Here is a 20514-nt window from a genome sequence, read left to right on the forward strand (position 1 = left end):
TGAAGATATTGAACAAAACCGACCCCAGGACCGACCCTTGGGGCATTCCACTTGATACCGGCTGCCAACTAGACATGGAGCCATTGATCACTACCCGTTGAGCCCGACAATCTAGCCAGCTTTCTACCCACCTTATAGTGCATTCATCCAGCCCATACTTCCTTAACTTGCTGACAAGAATACTGTGGGAGACCGTGTCAAAAGCTTTGCTAAAGTCAAGAAACAATACATCCACTGCTTTCCCTTCATCCACAGAACCAGTAATCTCATCATACTTGCCAATGTCCTCCAAAAGTTCCCCAATAGAGAATCCTCAAAGATCCAGATCCGCAGGCTGAGACTCAGGGCTCAGGCAGGGTACAGTTAGTCTCTGTGACATGCTACCCTGCCCTGAAGCACAGCATGCTGATGAACACTGATGGTGTTGCCCCATCCAGCTGAGCGGCGAACAGCGGAGAGGCTAACAGAGGGAGTTTGCCTGGGAGCTGTGCGAGAGGGGGTATACCAAGTGCTGCATTAGTGCATTAGGGGGCTGTACTGGTGAGTGTCTGTTGCGGGGACAGTTTGTCAGTGTGCTTGATTTTTTGAACAACACCTGAGGAAGCTCTTAGAAGGAAGGTAATATGGATGGGAGCATTCAGCTGTTGTGACCTGCACAGGATGTGCCATGTTTGTCTTTCTTCCACGGGACAAAAGCGACTTTGTCTATACAAAGCGGAAGCTGGTCTCCATATTGGAAGAGAAGGTTCACAGTCTGGAGAAACAAGTATCGACCTTGCATTGCCTAAGAGAAACTGAAGATTTCCTGGACAGACATCAGGATATGTTTCTACGGACACAACATTCTGAAGATTCAGAGCAGGCTGCACAGCGGGGACAGAAGGACGGTGAAGAAATCTGGCAGCATGTGACCTCCAGAAGAAGAAAGGGGAACGTCCATGTACCAGCAATGCAGATACAGGCGAGCAACCGTTTTCATGTTCTCTCCACAGGTACTACTGCGGAGAGTGGACCAGATGATACATCTGAGGGACGAGAGCAAAAGGAGACTCCACCGACTGGAAGGAATGAGATGCACTGTCCTAGGGATGGGAGCTCCATGACCACCACTCCCAAGGGAAAGAGGCGGGTGGTGGTTGTCGAGGCTCCCTCCTCAGGGAAACTGAGTCATCTATCTGCCGCCCCGACCGGGAAAACCGAGAAGTCTGCTGCTTGCCAGGAACTAGGATTCACGATGTGACGGAGAGACTGCCAAGACTTATCAAGCCCTCGGATCACTACCCCTTCCTGCTTCTCCACATGGGCACCAATGATACTGCCAAGAATGACCTTGAGCGGATCACTGCAGACTACGTGGCTCTGGGAAGAAGGATAAAGGAGTTTGAGGCGCAAGTGGTGTTCTCGTCCATTCTCCCCGTGGAAGGAAAAGGCCTGGGTAGAGACCATCGAATCATGGAAGTCAACGAATGGCTACGCAGGTGGTGTTGGAGAGAAGGCTTTGGATTCTTTGATCATGGGATGGTGTTCCAAGAAGGAGGAGTGCTAGGCAGAGATGGGCTCCACCTAACAAAGAGAGGGAAGAGCATCTTCGCAAGCAGGCTAGCTAACCTAGTGAGGAGGGCTTTAAACCAGGTTCACCGGGGGAAGGAGACCAAATCCCTGAGGTAAGTGGGATACCAGGAGGAAGCACGAGCAGAAGCGCGTGAGAGGGGTGGGCTCCTGCCTCATACTGAGAAAGAGGGGCGATCAGCGGGTTATCTCAAGTGCCTATACACAAATGCACGAAGCCTAGGAAACAAGCAGGGAGAATTGGAAGTCCTGGCACAGTCAAGGAATTTTGATGTGATTGGAATAACAGAGACTTGGTGGGATAACTCACATGACTGGAGTACTGTTATGGATAGATATAAACTGTTCAGGAAGGACAGGCAGGGCAGAAAAGGTGGGGGAGTTGCATGGTATGTAAGAGATCAGTATGACTGCTCAGAGCTCAAGTATGAAACTGCAGAAAAACCTGAGAGTCTCTGGATTAAGTTTAGAAGTGTGAGCAACAAGGGTGATGTCGTAGTGGGAGTCTGCTATAGACCACCGGACCAGGGGGATGAGGTGGACGAGGCTTTCTTCCGGCAACTAACGGAAGTTACTAGATTGCAGGCCCTGGTTCTCATGGAAGACTTCAATCACCCTGATATCTGCTGGGAGAGCAATATAGCGGTGCACAGAAAATCCAGGAAGTTTTTGGAAAGCGTAGAGGACAATTTCCTGGTGCAAGTGCTGGAACAACCAAGTAGGGGCAGAGCTCTTCTTGACCTGCTGCTCACAAACCGGGAAGAATTAGTAGGGGAAGCAAAAGTGGATGGGAACCTGGGAGGCAGTGGCCATGAGATGGTCAAGTTCAGGATCCTGACGCAAAGGAAGAAAGGAGAGCAGCGGAATACAGACCCTGGACTTCAGAAAAGGAGACTTTGACTCCCTCAGGGAACTGATGGGCAGGATCCCCTGGAAGAACAACATGAGGGGGAAAAGAGTCCAGGAGAGCTGGCTGTATTTTAAAGAATCCTTATTCTTTAAAGATGACGTTACAGGGACAAACCATCCCAATAGTAGAAAGAATAGTAGATATGGCAAGCGACCAGCTTGGTTTAACAGTGAAATCCTTGCTGATCATTAACACAAAAAAGAAGCTTACAAGAAGTGGAAGATTGGACAAATGACCAGGGAGGAGTATAAAAAAAATTGCTCAGGCATGCAGGAGTGAAATCAGGAAGGCCAAATCACACTTGGAATTGCAGATAGCAAGAGATGTTAAGAGTAACAAGAAGGGTTTCTTCAGGTATGTTAGCAACAAGAAGAAAGTCAAGGAAAGTGTGGGCCCCTTACTGAATGAGGGAGGCAACCTAGTGACAGAGGATGTGGAAAAACCTAATGTACTTGTGGAGAAAGAGGTGGTTCAGGACTATTTAGAAAAGCTGGACAAGCACAAGTCCATGGGGCCGGATGCGCTGCATCTGAGAGTGCTAAAGGAGTTGGCGGATGTGATTGCAGAGCCATTGGCCATTATCTTTGAAAACTCATGGCGATTGGGGGAGGTCCCGGACGACTGGAAAAAGGCTAATGTAGTGCCCATCATTAAAAAAGGGAAGGAGGAGGATCCGGGGAACTACAGGCCAGTCAGCCTCACCTCAGTCCCTGGAAAAATCATGGAGCAGGTCCTCAAGGAATCAATTCTGAAGCATTTAGAGGAGAGGAAAGTGATCAGGAACAGTCAGCATGGATTCACCAAGGGCAAGTCATGCCTGACTAATCTGATTGCCTTCTATGATGACATAACTGGCTCTGTGGATGAGGGGAAAACAATGGATGTGTTATTCCTTGACTTTAGCAAAGCTTTTGATATGGTCTCCCACAGTATTCTTGCCAGCAAGTTAAAGAAGTATGGGCTGGATGAATGGACTATAAGGTGGATAGAAAGCTGGCTAGATCGTTGGGCTCAACGGGTAGTGATCAATGGCTCCATGTCTAGTTGGCAGCCGGTATCAAGCGGAGTGCCCCAAGGGTTGGTCTTGGGGCCGGTTTTGTTCAATATCTTCATTAATGATCTGGAGGATGGTGTGGACTGCACCCTCAGCAAGTCTGCAGATGACACTAAACTGGGAGGAGTGGTAGATATGCTGGAGGGTAGCGATAGGATACAGAGGGACCTAGACAAATTAGAGGATTGGGCCAAAAGAAATCTGATGAGATTCAACAAGGACAAGTGCAGAGTCCTGCACTTAGGACGGAAGAATCCAATGCACTGCTACAGACTCAGAACCGAATGGCTAGGCAGCAGTTCTGCAGAAAAGGACCTAGGGGTGACAGTGGACGAGAAGCTGGATATGAGTCAACAGTGTGCCCTTGTTGCCAAGAAGGCTAATGGCATTTTGGGCTGTATAAGCAGGGCATTGCCAGCAGATGGAGGGACGTGATCGTTCCCCTCTATTCGACATTGGTGAGGCCCCATCTGAAGTACTGTGTTCACTTTTGGGCCCCACACTACAAGGAGGATGTGGAAAAATTGGAAAACGTCCAGCAGAGGGCAACAAAAATTATTAGGGGACTGGAACACATGACTTATGAAGAGAGGCTGAGGGAACTGGGATTGTTTAGTGTGCAGAAGAGAAGAATGAGCGGGAATTTGATAGCTGCTTTCAACTACCTGAAAGGGGGTTCCAAAGAGGATGGCTCTGGTCTGTTCTCAGTGGTAGCAGATGACAGAACAAGGAGTAATGGTCTCAAGTTGCAGTGGGGGAGGTTTAGGTTGAATATTAGGAAAAACTTTTTCACTAGGAGGGTGGTGAAGCACTGGAATGCGTGACCTAGGGAGGTGGTGGAATCTCCTTCCTTTGAGATTTTTAAGGTCAGGGTTGACAAAGCCCTGGCTGGGATGATTTAGTTGGGGATTGGTCTTGTTTTGAGCAGGGGGTTGGACTAGATTACCTCCTGAGGTCCTTCCAACCCTGGTATTCTATGATCCAGTGGAGTTCCGAGAGCAGCACCATGGCTGCCCTTGACAATATGGCACCTGCAGGTATCATAGAATCATAGAATATCAGGGTTGGAAGGGACCTCAGGAGGTCATCTAGTCCAACCCCCTCCTCAAAGCAGGACCAATCCCCAATTTTTGCCCCAGTTCCCTAAATGGCCCCCTCAAGGATTGAACTCACAACCCTGGGTTTAGCAGGCCAATGCTCAAACCACTGAGCTATCCCTCCCCTCATAATGCTCTCATGCTCTCAAAGGCCCCGGACATGAGCAAGGGTGACTGGTAGCAATAAAGCACATAGCGTCCACAGATGTCTAACACCTCTGACAGTTCCCCTGGAATTTTCAGTTAGGACACTTTCCTATCCCTTCTGTAGAAGACAGAGAAGGTAAACTCAGAGACAGAGAGACCCTTGCTTTTTTGCTCACAGTTGTTCAGACCACCAGCCTTTTGTAGTACATTATCAATGGACTTATTTATTTATTAAAAACAAAAAAGGATAAGAAAACTGCAATTGAAAGTCTGCAGCCAGTATCAACCTCCTCTATTCTGCAAAAAAAAAAAAAAAAAAAATCTCCAGAGACTCATTGTGCACCAAATACAAAATATTTCTGTAGGCCAGACGATATCAACAGTGAAATCATTACACCTTCAGAAAGTAAACTGAATTCAAAATAATATTGCATGTATGTCTTTAAAATAGATTCCAATACTGCAATAATAACCAAATAACCAAAAGGAAAAATAAATCCTGTTAAAGCTTAACTATTTTACAGTGGGTGAGCACACAATACTTCAGTAAATTGCCTCTGCCAGCGCTCTCCTAGCCCTCAGCCTGCACAGCATCATATTTTCACTCCGGTTTATACAAATATTCACATTTGTTACATATTCTCTAGGAGTATATGTATAACTTTTATCAACCAATGCCAGAAATAAAAATAGCCATATTTTTCAAACCACTGTTCCTTATTATACTATGGGGTACACAATATACTTTGTGAATCAGACTGCACAGGGAATCCACAGCAACACAGATTTCAGTAGGATTAGCATGCAGAAGGGCACAGGCAACAAGAGAGGGGGGGAAAGCGTAAGACAAGATTACATTTTTACAAAGCGGGCATGTAGCAAACTGGCCACTACAGCCACATTTCAGAAAGCTTGAATTCTGTGTGTCCAAGAGTAAATCAGTTAAAACAATATTTGAAGTATTATATAGGATGGCAAGTGATAGTTAGCCATTTGTAAAATTAGCATTCTATAAGTGATACCTATAGCTACACTCTCCACAAAATATGAGATACAGTACTTTGTAATAACATATCCATTCAATTTATGATGCCTTGGATTACAGGAAACCAAACTGTATTTGATTTTGTTTTCATTAGTGATGTTTCAAGAAATCGATAATAAAATGATTATCAAGAAACAAAGATGTGTTCACCACTAGCCAGTAAAGTGAAAGCCTACACATTTAGCTACAATTGCCAATCAATCAAAAGATCCTCTGTACTCCAAGGCAATAAAATGCAAGTGGATGCAATAGCCATATTCCCTGCTGGTCATATTTTACAATCTGTAGGGAGGCAATGTAGGCAAGCTGTATTGTACCAATATGCATTATATGTGGGCAGTAAATTAAAAAGTCTTCCAGCTTATATATGTTATATACCACGACTAATATCAAGCAATATCCTTTGATATGCTTGATATTTTTTTTGCTATATTATTCATAAATTAATTTGAAATTATATGCAATATTGCTCAAATTTTAAAACCTAACACCACTTTAAAGAAACAATTCTGCTTATAAAGTACCACCCATTAAAAAAGCAACAGGATCTCTTTGAGCAATTTGTGGGATCTCCTGTATCTCCTTGTCCATCTTTAATAGGATACACATAGTATTTGCATACTGGACACCAGTAAATTAGGCTTGAATAAAGACTGGGAGTGGATGGGTCATTACACAAAGTAAAACTATTTCCCCATGTTTATTTTCCCCCCTTCCCCCCAGTTCCTCACACCTTCTTGTCAACTGCTGGAAATGGCCCACCTTGATTATCACTACAAAAGGATTTTTTTTCCTCTCCTGCTGGTAATAGCTCACCTTACCTGATAACTCTCATTACAGTGTGTATGGTAACACTCATTGTTTCATGTTCTCTGTGTATATAAAATCTCCCCACTGTATTTTCCACTGCATGCATCTGATGAAGTGAGCTGTAGCTCACGAAAGCTTATGCTCAAATAAATTTGTTAGTCTCTAAGGTGCCAAAAGTCCTCCTTTTCTTTTTGCAGATACAGACTAACACGGCTGCTACTCTGAAACAGTATTCATGGTACTCCTGCAGATATTCCTAGGACCTCCCCTCACATTTTAATGAATGCTACTATCTAATAATATTTTCTGTGCATCTCTTACCTGTGTTCTTTCTTGCTAAAAGGATTTATATGAAAATTCCATCTTAGTTTCTCAAGTGTTCAGTTGCTCTTGCTGCTCACTCATTCTTTGGAGTTGATCCTTGCCCTCTGATGAGAATTAACTAAGGTCTCTTCAGCCTGTCTATACTGATTGTCCAGGTGGAAGTGCATACTGTATGCCTACCTTGGGTGGAAAAAAGGTGGGGCTGGGGCGTGGAAGAGTTATCAGTGCCCTATGCTCAGGCCTATGCTCCCCTCTACCATTAAAATAATTTCATATCCAAGGCCATGAGCAGCATTTGATTGCAACCATATTCACTTTGTACAGTCATTTCACTGATAGCATCTGATTCATTTCTTTGTACAGCTTTTTTGGGATAGCATTTAAATAAAATTTAGGGTATCATCACTGTTTAAGTTTTAAAATAGTTGCTGAAAAACAGATTACAACCTCACAAAGGATAACAAAAGAAACAGAGGAGTACTTTCAAAACAAAGCTTCTGTTTTCAGGCAAAAGTGTAGTAGTAGTAACTACCCACAAACAAGAGGATAAAATATAAAATATTTAGTGCCTATGTGTAATCAAGCATCTCCCATAAAAGTTACTATTCTGTTTTGTCCTTTATATTTAAAAACAGCCACTGTCTCTGGGATTTCCTAAAGAACTGTCCACCCTAATGCCGTGATAACAAGGTCCTAGGGTGGCCAGTTTCCTAGGAACACATATTGGTTATCAATGTAAAGGGGAAAATAGGCATCTAATAGCATCTTTGAAGTAAAGCAAAATCAACTTTTTTTTTTTTAAAATAGAAACCCCTTCCATAATAATAAACCCACAAATGGTAGCCAGTGTTCTAGAGGCCATTTCTGAAAAACAGAACTAAAGACACAAATCTGGTGCTGAAAGGAGCAGTGGACTAATGCGTAACTTAGCTTGTTACCTCTGAAAACTTGAGTTAAAGTTTTCCTTTGTTCACTTGTCCTCAGTGATACTTTATTATACAGCTACAGTTAGATACATATATAAGGGCTTGTCTACATGGGAAAGTTATACCAGTATAAGGTAGGATGTGAATTTAAACCACTATCATTTTATCCGTGTAACTCTCCCGTATGGATACTCTTAGCCCAGTGCAAGAGTGCCTCTTTTCAGTTTATCTTAGGTCACTTTGGAAGTGGTTTAAACTAAGCCAAAAAAAAAAAAAGCTATTTTTATTCTGGATTAAGAGTGCCCAAATGGGGGAATTATACCCATAGTAGCTAAACTTCAAGTGTTATACCGGTATAATTACACTGTTGTAACTGAAAATTTTTCTAGAGTAGACAAGCCCTTTAAGATGCACCTATTGACAATCTCTACTACTACTGACAACAAAATATGTAATTAAAAACAGTTACGCTTATGAGGATTTCAATTAAGTCAAATTAAAACATTCAAATACAATATTACTTTCTTTACAAAAAATCTAATGCTAATTTTTTTAAATAGGTAGAATACCTGGAAACTGAACGGTTCAGGGACCCAGCCTGTTCCTCACTATCACATAATCCATTGTTCACACTTAATATCCTAAAATTTGAAATAAGAAACAAAATAGACACAAAGGTCAAAATAAATTACTAGATTATGAAGTGTGTCCCTTCAAGAGAAAAATGAGGTTTGAGTAATTTGTTATTTCATGCCTGTGTATATTTTTGCAAATTTGAGAAGACAACACTAATTTGAGGAAGAGTAGCGCAGCAGGGAACAGGATGGATTTCTTAACTGTTCATTTCCAGACATTCTAACATTTGTTTTTTCAAGAGGATGTAAAATTTTTGTAAGTTGTTAGCTAGACTCCACTGAAACACATTTTCAACTTCCGCTTAACAATGAATTTTGTTTGTAAATCCGAGGACAGGAATCCCCTGTGATTGCATCCAGCCATTGAATTCCACGTGTCTCTAAACCCCTTTCGGTCTGGGAAGTGACTGATCAATATTCTGATCTCAGTTTTTCAAACACATTCCGAGGTATAGACCTCATGTCCGACACCCCTCTTGGGCAGTGGAGCCTTGCAGTCCAACCACCTAAACCCCGGAATCAGTACCTCAGCCCTCCCAATGCTTCAGCATGTCCCACTCCCCACAACAGCCCACCTGGCAGTGGTTTTCTAACTGCACCTTTTAGGAACCACATGACAGAGAAGTGAGGAAGCATGTATAGCAAAAGAATCACTTACACACACACACCCCTTTAGAAGTACAAGAGAGTTAACATCAATGCAATCCCCATCAGTCTGACCTCACCACCCTTGACCTCTGAGTTTGGTCCAACTCCTTAGGCCAGGCAGCCCTTCTAGCCTAACTGATTCTGGAAGTGGAATGGCCCTCCTCCGCACAGAGAGCATTCCTCTTTTTAAAACAGCTTCTGTCACCATTTCTGCCCATGGGCTTTTGCTCGGAAATTTTTCCAGACTCCAACCCCAACCAATCCTTCAGCTACTGGGTAGAGAATTGCTCAGGTCAGTGCCCCTGCTGATAGAAAACCTATTGTTGCACTAAAGTAGAACTATTCAATACTGATGGCCCTTGATTGCTCTGTCACTGCTTCCCACACTCTCCCTCCACTAGATGTCAAGTCCCTGCTACACATTGGACTTTTTTAAGCCAAGGGTTCCCAAACTTTTTTTTATCTGAGGCCCACCTGTGCAGCTGCAATAGACACTGCAGCCCACTGTTAACACTTCTTGAGGAAAATAATTTTAATTACATATAAACTATAACACTGTAACTAAACAAGGTACCTTTCCTTTTCATTGTAATGTAAAAAACTGTAATGATAGAAATCCCTAGCAATATGCATTTAAAGAAATGCTTCAAGATCTTTGAAACTAAACTGTTACTGGAGAATGCAGCTGCGCTGACAGACCACCCACGACTGTTGCTGCCCACCTTTGGGCCCACAGTTTGGGAACCCCTGCTTTAAACCACAATGAAGGTTACATTAAAAATAGAAGTTGAAATACAATATGGAGTTCACAAAACCAAAATGGAATTCATAATCTGACACAGACATATCCCACACTACATCATAATGTGATCACACACCATCTTCCCCCCAGAGCCTCTGACTCCTTCAGTGCACAGGATGGACTGGCCTCAGTGAATGAGGCTACTGTTAAATACGCCTTTTTATAAAAAGAAAAGGAGTACCTGTGGCACCTGTGATGCATCCGATGAAGTGAGCTGTAGCTCACGAAAGCTTATGCTCAAATAAATTGGTTAGTTTCTAAGGTGCCACAAGTACTCCTTTTCTTTTTGCGAATACAGACTAACACGGCTGTTACTCTGAAACCATTCCTTTTTATGTTCATTGTTCAATGCGTCTCATCTGCCGCACACCATTCTACCTCTGCACTAAATAAGAATGGTTTTTCCCCCACCCTTGGCCTGACCCTGGTTCTCATCACTGTAGCATGCCCATCTCAAAAACCTGGATGAATTTATTCTCTCAGCACCCAGTCGGAGAGGACTATCAGCAGTAGTACAGATGTAGAACTAAGGAACAGAAAGACTACCAAGTCAAAGATCACACAAGAAGTCTGTGGCAGAGGCAGAAATAGAACCCAGATCTTCTAGGTACCAGACCTTTGCACTAACCACAGGACAATTCATCCTCCCCAGTAAATGCACAACTCATCTTCATCCACTGTTCACCATACAAGTTCTGTTGCAAATGAGAAAAGCTTACTACTGACACTAACATAATTTGACACTATATAACTAGTGCAGTGAATAAAGCAGATGGTTTAGGGTCCACATACCTAATTTGCTGAACAAACTTGGCTCATTCACGGATGACCATGTGCCTCATATGAGGCAGGGGTCCTAGACCACAGGGCCAGAGTTTTATAGTTCAAACTGTTCCCAATTAATATTCATCCTCCAACAGGAAAAAGAACAATAGCCACAAATCTCAGAATCCACACAAGCTGTTCCTCAGACACCTCTAGGCCTGATTCTGCAAGCAAATCTGCTTGAGTACAAGGGTTCACCTTAGGGGCATCTGACTGCAAGATTACAGTTTAGTCATCAATCTACTTCAACATAGAAATATGGACTCAATTCAGGCCACATTTAGTATGGAAGAAAGGGAAGCAATAAAGACTACCAAACCCCAGAGATTCCCTAAACAGAGTTGAGGTTTTTTCCTACTTCCAACAGCTTCAGCACCACTGCTGTATCTCTGCACAAGAAGTTTCACATTTGCAGCTGGGTCCATAATCTAAGCAAGTAGAGAAGAGGCGCAATAAAAAGGATACAAAGTAGGACAACTGCCAACTAAAATAGCAAGTAGGAAGATGAACAGGAGCTCAAGCAGTTTTAACTGAGATCATAGCTCAAGCCACATAGATGAAAACCTTGACTTAAAAAACAAAAACCACACACTCGCTGAACATAAAAATAGTGATCATCATCTTGCACCTGCACTTCACATGTTCAAGATAAATTACTGTAGTTCACTCATCTTAAAATCATACTGAAGATCTCTGTGTAGCTCAAAAGCTAGCCTCTCTCAGCAACAGAAGTTGTCCAATAAAAAGATATTACCTCACCCACCTTGTCTCTCTAATATCCTGGAACCCCCAACACACCTACAACAACACTGCAAACAACTGATATTTTAGGTATATAAGGATCTGTGGTGTTAAAGAAAGTGCCCAGCGGATAGAAAATTAGACAAAAAAAGAATATAATCTTTTTAATACATGAAGACCGTTTAAAAGAGGATATGAAGTATGTTCACGTACATGGGAGAACAACACTTTTACAGTTATAGAATATAATGGGATACAGAGCTCAAAAGTCAATGGGGACCACACACAAGTGTGAAGTTAAGTACTTAATTAACTCTGGACCCTAACCAGATAACATGACGATAAAAACAAAAGGAGATAAGAGGGTACAGCAGAAATCTTTACCCCCTATTGCATTCCCCTCCCTTTTAATTTTGAAATCCTTTTCTATTTAACTCCCTCTCACCCATCTTTGTTTGGAATTTTCACATTTCCTTTCCCATCCTGAACCATCTTAGCTCTGACATCTCGCTACCCCCCCACCGTGCTACTTCTTGACCTAACTCACCTGTCATTCTTCTCCTGGCCCAAATGCCTTTATGCCACTGTATCATTACTCAGCAAAACGACAAAAACAACGCTGGCTGCCCAGCGAGTCCTAAGAAAAATATCAACAGGAAAGAGGACTGTCCCGCCCAGAATGGCCTTTCCCCTGGTCAGTCTTTCCCACCATTGCTGTTCCAGCCCCTCCACTAGCAGAGGGAGGGAACGGGGCTGCTGTGCCTGGGAAGAAGTATATACATGTCTTTCTTCACCCAACCTTAAAGTATCAGAACCTATAAGCTTTGATTTGTTATTCTTCCACCCACACGTTAGAGAAACTTAATCAGTCACTTGCCAAAGAGAGCTCCCATCTATGCACATAAAAATGTACTGTAAAATGGCATTTCAATCTTCCAGCTGAATGCAATTAAACTAGCATCAGAAGTGAAGATCAAGTTCCCCCATCTTAATTTTGAGAAGTCACTAATTACAGCGCATATGGAAACTAAGAGCTATTCAAATGATGTGGGGGTTTTTTATTACCCATTTTGGTCCCATTCTGTACTCCAGGTTTCCCCATAGCCTTTGAAATGATTTCTTAAAAATAGACTTGTCTCCTACATCACTGCCATTTATTTAAGATCAGAACCTACATGAAATAAGTGTCCAGATCTGTGGATCAGACAAAACAGAGTCACAACCTAAGGTCAAAACTATCCATGATGAACGAATAATCTATACAGTAAAGGAGCCACACTTATTGGCATCTTTTCAAAAAGACACTTTTCCAGATACATGACAAACAAAAATTACCATCCCATACCAGATTAGCTATCCAGTCTTGTCTAGTATCTTGTTTATTAAAGTCCCCAGAACTGGATAAAGTGTAAGAAACCCCACATTAGACATTATTAGACATGGTCAAAAATATTAGGTTTGGGATAGGGGGATTTTAGGGGGATAGGGGGGAAAAAATGGGCTTCTCTTGGAAACAAAAAAAAATGTGTTTCGAAATTTTCTTTCAACTTTTTTCAATTCAACAAAAGAGAAAACTGAAAACCAAAACCTGAAAAATTAGTTTTGTTTTTTTGTAAAACCTAAAAAACAAAAATCTAGAAAATGTCCACAAAAACATTAGGAAAAAACAACCTTAAGTTGTTCATTTCTCTCAGCATTTTTCATGGAACATACTACCCATTTTCCGATCAGTTCTAGAAATTACATGTGCCTCCATACCTTTGAGCATTTTAATTTCAACCATTTTCATCAACTAAGCACAAACAGAGCTGACGAGTTCTGCAAAGGGATAAATCGTTAAAGAAAACCTCAATGCTGCATGAGGTGGGTTTGACAGGAATTCCATGGTGATCCAGTCAACAGTGAACCACAATGTTCAGTATGGTGTCAGGAGACACCGTGGACTGCTGAAACTGGAATTTTGGAGATGAAGAGCACTGTGTTAATGTAACAGGCTGGCAGCCGTTGCCTGAAAACCACATCCTGCTAGCAGAGGATGACCCTGCTGGAAAATGTTGTGCCTTTTGCTGACTATCTGTTGCAGGAAGTTCTGTTTAGTCCAGCCACTTGTAAGGAGTGGAAGTGGCTCTCTTGAGTTGGGGTGTAGGCCAAGCATTTTTTAAAGAGGAACACTGGGAGCAGCCATGTCTGGGAAATGGCTTGAGTTGCATTTTGGGTAATTTCATTTGGCATAAAATGAAACCTCAGGAAGGGGTTAAATTTCGACCCACTACAAGTTGTGTGACCAAGATATGGTGCAGATTTGCGAAGCCACTTGCTTACAAGAAGTTGTTATGTTTTAAGCTTTGGAAGATTTCTTGAGCTCTGGATAAGCACAAGAAAAATCCAACTAAGTCAAATAAACACGAAAACAAAGCAAGAATGGGAACGTATGGAAGAGAAAGAGGAAATATGATTTTTTTTTAAATCTATGCTACCCCATCCAAGAAAGAACAGAAATTCGTGTGCAGCAATTTTTGCCACACATGGTGGGCTCAATACACTGTTTAAAGACTGCATGTAACCCATGTGAGAAATCCTTTTTGGCAAAATCCTCATAAAAGCACAAAGTAAATTAAAAATCCTCTTATCCTGTCTTTTCAAAGCAGAGACTTAGAAATGATCCCAAATAAAAGCCTCATACCTAGTCAACTCTAAACTTTGGGGGAAGTTGAAAACTGAATGTCAGTTTTGAAGCTCAAGCCTGTCACTACTGAAAAATACATATCAAAAGCTGGGGGTTACCATAAACCTATCTAACAGGAGCGTTGTGAGGCTTACAATTTAAACAATGTACGTTTATTAAATGTTCTGAGATACTGGAAGGAAAGATCCTATGTTGTTCATTCCTTGTGTACCTTAGAAACTCAGCTTGGTTAACAGTCCCCAGAATTGTACATCTGGGGCAGAGCCAGTGCTAGGCATAAGCAGACTAAGCAATTGCTTAGGGCCCCGAGCAGCTCAATGGAGCCCCCTATTTGCTTTTTATTATGTGTGTAGCGGGGGGGGGGGATATTCTTACTTAGGGCTCCCACCTCTTAGCCAGAGCAGAGCATTCCCAGTAATGACTCCAGATACCACAATATCAGCTGCATTAGACTAGATGGACATACAGACTGTGGAATTTGCTGCCCCATTGGTCCAGTGATTGTTCATCTTCAGGACATGCTGCAAAGACTGTTGATTCAACCAGGCTTTTTCTGAGGGAGAGGCATCAAGGCTGGCCTTAGGGGCGGGCCCAGGGTGCCATGGTCAGGGGGCACCGTGCAGCAGCACAGGGGTGCACACTGCCGGCTGGAAGGGGAGCACCACAAACTTGTAAAGCTGATGCATGGGGTGTGGGAGCAGATTTCTCCCTGCTTCATCCCCACAGAAGAATGGTGGAGGGGAGAGCATGGTGACACTTCTCCACCCCCCAACGATCCTCACCACCCCCATAGGGGGCTCTGATGGGGGAGCAAAGAGCAACGCCAAGCACTCCATGCATCCAAGTCATTTTCCAAACCTGGGCTTTGCTGTGAGGCGAGCATCAGGGATTGCTGCCCTGCTGCCCTCCTCTTATGCAGCCCAGGGGTGCAAAAATACAATGGTGCCATTTTCCCTAAAGTTGGCCCTGCGAGGCATTGTGGAAGTTCAGGAAGCCCCTGATTTTCAACAGTCAGTACTTCAGTGGTATTTACTTCATTACAGATTTCAATCACACACACACACACACCACCACCACCACCAACACACAGACTAAAGAGCACGGATCACTCCTACTACTTGAGTTTCTCAACTGAAGTAGCAAGTGCATTATTGTTCACCTGTGCAGACCAACACTGGAAAACAACCACTGGAAAAATAGCAAACAACAAAATAATCTTATTTCATGAAGAGCTAAGGCAAGAAATATGGCCAAAATGTACCTTTCTGAACAGTAATTTTATGATAGATTTTAGTGTTGCTGAGAGCCAGATACATAAGCCTTAGGGCAGAAGTATCTGCATAAAAGATGCTCCTGATAAATATAAATCAAATCTATATTTCATTTTTAAAATAGGGAGAGTTATGTTAATCTCACTCAGTTAAAACTGACAGAGTGGTTGGTAAGTGCTTATCAAAGCACCAATATTGAGTGCAGGAGGGAGTATAACATGGGTTTTATAAGCGACAACACAGACAACACATTTGGTTCTTATTTAAATGCCTGAAAGGCACCCAAATCGGGCTAACCCTCATATTAGCCCCCCCCCCCCTGAATGATACACAGCACTCCCCACAAACACAAATATTATGCATTATCTTCACAAAAGCCACACTGCTGGAAGAACAGGTAGAAAATACTACACCACAAAGCTGCCTTCCACACATCACACCTGTACACTTAAGCTAATGTCTGTGAAGTGCTTTTAAAGCAGAGCACCATTGTAATTGTTAAGTAAAATATTCACTATTTTACGTCAGAGCCAGCATCCATGCTCTAAGAACTTAGAGTGAAACCCTGGCTTAACTGAAGTCCAGGGGAGTTTTGCCATGGATGTAAGCGGAGCCAGGATTGGGGTTTTAAACCTCCTTGGCTGGAGCAGGAACTTAAAAGGGAAAATGAAATTTATTCTTAAGGTACAGTTGTTTGTCAGATAATGACCCTTTTCCAGCTCTGGCCTCAGAACTGCAGATGAGCCGTAATAACAATTTCCAATGAAAACAACCGAGGCCAGGCGCTCACTGGAGCACTCTGGACGCAGGAGAACACAGGGTTTCCGGCCACAGGCTGAAGCAGGGCGATGGGAACACCCGGCCGATTCCCTGGTTTCTGACAGCTCAAGCTGGCGTCAGAGTTTCCCAAGGTTGCTGCCAGGTAAGTGTCTCACTTCAGCTCACTGCCAGCATGTGCTTCTCTCACCTGCACGAGAATAACTGCGCTGGTCTCATTGGCTCCTTCGCTGTGTGCCAGGGAACATGCAATCCGCCGCCGCACCCTGCGGGCAGCTGCACAGAGCAAGCGGGCAGGGCACCGCCAGCGCACCCCGCTCTAGCACCGAGACCGTCCGCACAGAGCGCCTTCGCGGCTGGAGCTGCAGCCCCCTCCCGCCGGTGGCCCGGGCTGCCCTGGGCGGCGGGTTCAGTCCCTCTCCCCGTGCCCCGCCCCGGCTCCTGCGCATGTGGCTCCGGCTGGAGACATGCACCGGGGCTGGTTCTGCCGAGGGTTGCAGCAGCAGCAGCCCCATGCCCGGCTGGATGGGTTCGCCTCGCCCGGCCCCACTGCCTTGGTACCCAGCTCCTCTTACCTCACGGGGACTCGCCCGGCTCGGCCCCGCCGCCGCCCGCAAGCAGAGGCAGGGGGCGCACGGCCGCCCCGGTCGGTGCAGCAGGCGGGGGACGCCCTGGCATTCACCCTGCCTGCCGGAGCAGCAAATCTTCGCCGCCTCCGCCGTGCGCTCCGAAGCGGCGGCGTCAGCTGGGGAGCCGCCTGCTGCTCACCCGAGGGATCGCAGCCCCGGCCGCCCGGTGCCGCCCGCTGGGGAATCCGGCCCTCGCGCTCCGGGAGAGGCTGTGCTGGGGCCCGCACCCGTGGGGACTGGAGCGGGGAGGGGGAAGGGAACAGCAGGGTAGCCTTGCCAGTAAGGAAGGAAGCCGCTGGGGGCAGAGATTGGAGTAGAGGACAGCGCCGCTGATGAGGGAGAGGGAGAAACTAAGAGCTGGCAGGTGAGAGGGACTTGGGGATGGGGACGAGCAGCGAAAAGAGGTGAATTACAGAGTCAGAATGAAGGAGACAGAGAGCCGGGGTTTAAAGCTGGCCTTCCTACTTGTGGGCAGAGTTTTGAACTGTTTGCACGAATAGTAGTATTTAGGCACCTGGCTGCACCCACAATCCAAATAGCTACACCATTAAGGAGTTAGAATCAGGTTTAAAAAATTGTGTTCTAGTCTTGCCTCCTAAATTACCCTTGATTTGCTGTAGGGACAAACCCGTATATCTGTCTCCATTGGTCAGCCAGGAAGGTTGAGGCCTGATCCTACCATCACTTACAATAGGGTTGCCACTTCTGAGGCCTGGTCTACACTACAGGGTTAGGTCGAATTTAGCCGCGTTAGGTCGATTTAAAAATGAACACGTCCACACAACCAACCCCATTCCGTCGACCTAAAGGGTTCTTAAAATCCACTTCTGTACTCCTCCCCGATGAGGGGAATCGTGCTAAAATCAACCTTGCTGGGTTGAATTTGGGGTAGTGTGGACGCAAATTGACGGTATTGGCCTCCAGTAGCTATCCCAGAGTGCTCCCTTGTGACTGCTCTGGACAGCACTTTCAACTCTGATGCACTAGCCAGGTACACAGGAAAAGACCTGGGAACTTTTGAATTTCATTTCTTGTTTGGTCAGCATGGCGAGCTCAGCAACACTGGTGACCATGCAGTCCTGGAATTGCAAATGAGCTCCAGTATGGACCGAAAGGGAGACACTGGATCTGATTGCTGGATGGGGAGAAGAATCTGTGCAGGCAGAACTCCGATCCAAAAGAAGAAATGCAAATATGTTTGCCAAAATCTCACAGGGCATGTTGGACAGAGCCTACACCAGGGACATACAGCAGTGCTGCGTGGCGTGAAAGTTAAGGAGCTCAGGCAAGCCTAAAGGACAATGGAGGCAAACGGTCGCTTCGGCTCAGAGCCCCATACATGATGCTTCTATGAACAGCTGCATGCCATTCTAGGGGGGACCCTACCACTATCCCACCCCTGTCTATGGACACCTGCAAGGGGGGAGTCTCACGTCGCATGGAGGAGGATTTTGTGGATGAGGAAGAGGAGGAGGATGAAGAGGAGGAGAATGCGTAGCAGGCACGCGGTGAATCCATTCTCCCCAGCATCCAGGACCTTTTCATCACCCTGGAGCCAATACCCTCCGAAGGCAGGATCCCTGACCCTGAAGCCGGAGAAGGCACCCCTGGTGAGTGCACATTTGTAACTACAGTACAGGGTTTAAAACCAATAGTGTTCATGGTCATGTGATTGAAATAGGGAAATTTTTGTAAGGGAACAGTAAAAGGACCCCGTTCATGCTGGGCTGTTTACGCTTGGCTAAAAGGGATCATCCCAGAGAATAGCCACTCGGTGGGGTGGGGTAGGTGTGTGCTGCACATCTACCCAAATACTGCAGCCCCTCCTTTTAAATATGAAACCCAACCCATTGCTTGCTCTGGGAAAGGGGGGTGCTGCAGTTTGAAAACATTCCCACATGTTATGAAGGCGTAAGAAGCCAACTCAGTTTTACTCTCCCTTTTTATCTCCTCCCAGGTGCAAATGTTTCTACGCTCCCACTGTCATCTCTGTCCCTGAAGTTATCGCAGATTAGAAAGTGAAAATAGTGCACTCGCAATGACATGTTTTCCGAGCTTATGCAGTCCTCCCTCACTGTTAGGGCACAGCTTAATGCATGGAGGCTTTCAGTGGCAGAGGCCGGGAAAGAATAAAGTAAGTGAAAAGAGCAGAGGCAGGACGCGATGCTGAAGCTAAGCGGGGAGCAAACGGACATGATGAAGCGTCTGTTGGGGGAGCAAACAGACATGATGAAGCATCTGTTGGAGCTGCAGGAAAGCCAACAAGAGCACAGACCCCTGCTGCATCCTCTGTATAACCACCTACCCTCCTCCCCATGTTCCATAGCCTCCTCACCCAGATGCCCAAGAATGCGGGTGGAGACGCTCCAGGCACCCAGCCACTCCAGAGGATGGCCCAAGCAACAGAAGGCTGTCATTCAGTTTGATTTTTAGCGTGGCTACAATAAATAATGTGGCCTTGTTCTTCCGTCCTCCCCCACCCACCTGGGCTACCTTGGTTGCTATCTCTTTTTTTTTCTTTTCTTTAAATTAATAAAGAAAGAATGCATGGTTTCAAAACAATAGTTACTTTATTTCGAAGGAGGGAGGGTGGTTGGCTTACAGGGAATTAAAATCAACAAAGGGGGCAGGTGCCATAAAGAGGAAAAACACACAACTGTCACACCGAAGCCTCGCCAGTCATGAAACTGGTTTTCAAAGCCTCTCTGAGGCACCTTGCTGTGCTCTTCTAATCACCCTGGTGTCTGGCTGCTCAAAATCGGACACCAGGCGATTTGCCTCAACTCCCCGCCCCGCCATAAATGTCTCCCCCTTACTCTCACAGATATTATGGCGCACACAGCAAGCAGCAATAACATTGGGAATGTTGGTTGCACTGAGGTCTGACCTAGTCAGCAAACAGTGCCAGCGAGCTTTTAAACATCCAAAGGCACATTCTACCACCTTTCTGCACTTTCTAAGCCTATAATTGAAGTGCTTCTTACTACTGTCCAGGTTGCCTGTGTAAGGTTTCATGAGCCATGGGAGCAAGGGGTCAGCTGGGTCCCACAGTATAACTAGTGGAATTTCAACATCCCCAATGGTAATTTTCTGGTCTGGGAAGTAAGTCCCTTCTTGCAGCTGCTCGAACAGCCTGGAGTTCCTAAATATGCGAGCGTCATGCACCCTTCCAGGCCATCCCACATTGATGTTGGTGAAACATCCCTTGTGATCCACCAGTGTTTGCAGCATCATTGAGAAGTACCCCTTGCGGTTTATGTACTGGTTGGCAAGGTGGTCCGGTGCCAAGATGGGGATATGCGTTCCATCTATCACCCCACCACAGTTAGGGAACCCCATCGCAGCAAAGCCATCCAGTATGACCTGCACATTTCCCAGAGTCACTACCCTTGATAACAGAATGTCAATAATTGCATTGCCTACTTGGATCACAGCAGCCCACACAGTAGACTTGCCCACTCCCAATTGATTCCCAACTGACCGGTAGCAGTCAGGCATTTCAAGTTTTCACAGGGCTAATGCCACTCGCTTCTGACCTGTCAGGGCAGCTCTCGTCTTGGTATTCCTGTGCTTCAGGGTGGGGGAAAGCAACTCACAGAGTTCCAGGAAAGCGGCCTT

At 45.0% G+C, this 20514-nt stretch overlaps 1 protein-coding gene and 1 long non-coding RNA gene across 5 annotated transcripts in view; one reads left to right on the forward strand and one right to left on the reverse strand.

Annotated features, from left to right (window-relative positions):
- PTPRE (protein tyrosine phosphatase receptor type E) overlaps positions 1–17022 on the reverse strand; it is a 262459-nt gene extending 245437 nt beyond the window's left edge. For 2 of the 4 annotated variants that reach the window (XM_084635439.1, XM_084635443.1), the window contains exon 1: positions 16843–17022. The gene's annotated coding sequence lies outside the window, so the exon portion shown is untranslated. Of the gene's footprint in view, positions 1–8451; positions 8524–16457; positions 16480–16842 lie in introns of those variants that run through there. The other 2 variants (XM_084635440.1, XM_084635441.1) reach the window with 2 other exon arrangements.
- On the forward strand, positions 16319–19393 carry LOC311524382. The gene is made up of 3 exons (XR_014712544.1): positions 16319–16412; positions 17940–18506; positions 18854–19393. It is a non-coding gene; the product is annotated as an uncharacterized lncRNA (long non-coding RNA).
- Positions 19394–20514: the final 1121 nt, after the last annotated feature.

The sequence above is a fragment of the Lepidochelys olivacea genome (assembly GCF_965140295.1).
Source record: "Lepidochelys olivacea isolate rLepOli2 genome assembly, chromosome: 7".
Taxonomy (NCBI): domain Eukaryota; kingdom Metazoa; phylum Chordata; order Testudines; family Cheloniidae; genus Lepidochelys; species Lepidochelys olivacea.